The sequence below is a fragment of the Henckelia pumila genome, chromosome 4 (genome assembly GCF_033568475.1).
Source record: "Henckelia pumila isolate YLH828 chromosome 4, ASM3356847v2, whole genome shotgun sequence".
In the NCBI taxonomy this organism is placed as follows: Eukaryota; Viridiplantae; Streptophyta; class Magnoliopsida; order Lamiales; family Gesneriaceae; genus Henckelia; species Henckelia pumila.
In genome coordinates this window covers 221195084-221196303 of record NC_133123.1, presented here as the reverse complement: position 1 = coordinate 221196303, position 1220 = coordinate 221195084, and positions in this window count along the sequence as shown.

Here is a 1220-nt window from a genome sequence, read left to right as displayed (position 1 = left end):
TGCTTGAAGGCAGATGATGATCAAGCATACACAAGTATTGATGATGAAGAAGAGATCGTCTACCTGCAGGCCAAAACCGATGTAGAACTGCAATCTACCAGTAGACAGGTACTAGATTTAAACTTAAACAATTGTACACATGATGAACTTATTGATGCATTGCACACAATCATAAATGAGTATCATAGACTTTCCTTGTCATTTGAGGAATTCAAAGCTAAGCAAAGTGATCTACCAGATCCCAAGACTGAGCCCAGCTAGGCAAAGTCAATCGACGTGATAAATCTAGAGGCAGAGATTGTTAACCTGAAAACTGAAAATAACAGGATACAAGTTGAGAATCAGTAGATAAAATCGGATAATTCAAAGCTGATTGAACTATTCAAATCTTGGAACAATTCATCACTCACCTTGACTTAAATATATGAACTGCAGAGACTAGTTGGAGACACAACTGTTGGAACACGTTTTCAGATCATAGATCTGATACCCGGTGCAGCGGAAGTTTAAAATTTTATATGAAACGATTTCATATCATGGGTATCAAATCCTAACGATTAAATTATGCAAGTAAAATAATAATAACAATTAATATTTTACCTCTTCAAGCTATGGCTTGATTATGGACTCCAACAGATTAAATCTGTTCTTGTTGTAAATCCCAGGAACTGATGACTTGATCGATCAATCTCCGGAATTAGGTCCACGAACAGAAAAATAAAACCCTTTGATTGATTGCACTAGAAATCAATAATATGTTTATCGAAGAGATTAAACAGATTTGATCTGTCAATTCAGAATGTAATTTTTTATAAAAATCAGAGACTGAATTCTCTCAAAAGGGAACAGGATTTTTGAAAAACCCTTTAGAATATATTATATGATTTTCGAAAATTACAAGACTTGAATTATGTTATTTTCGAAAATTACATACATATATATATATATAATTTCTAGACTGGATTAAGTTATATGTCTATTAGGACACTAACTCCTTAGGGCCCATAATCCATAACTTAAGCCCAACAAGCCAAGCCTGTTATTATAGAAATTAATATAAAATTCATCATGACTCCGATTGATAAACTAATTACACCAATGTGCACAGAAATCATTTCTGCACCTTTTAAAGTCAAGATAATTTTTCTGAATCCGAATTCAGTGATTTCCAAAAATGTCCATCCCTATGTTTTTAGTTTAGAAGTCCAACTTCTAAATCA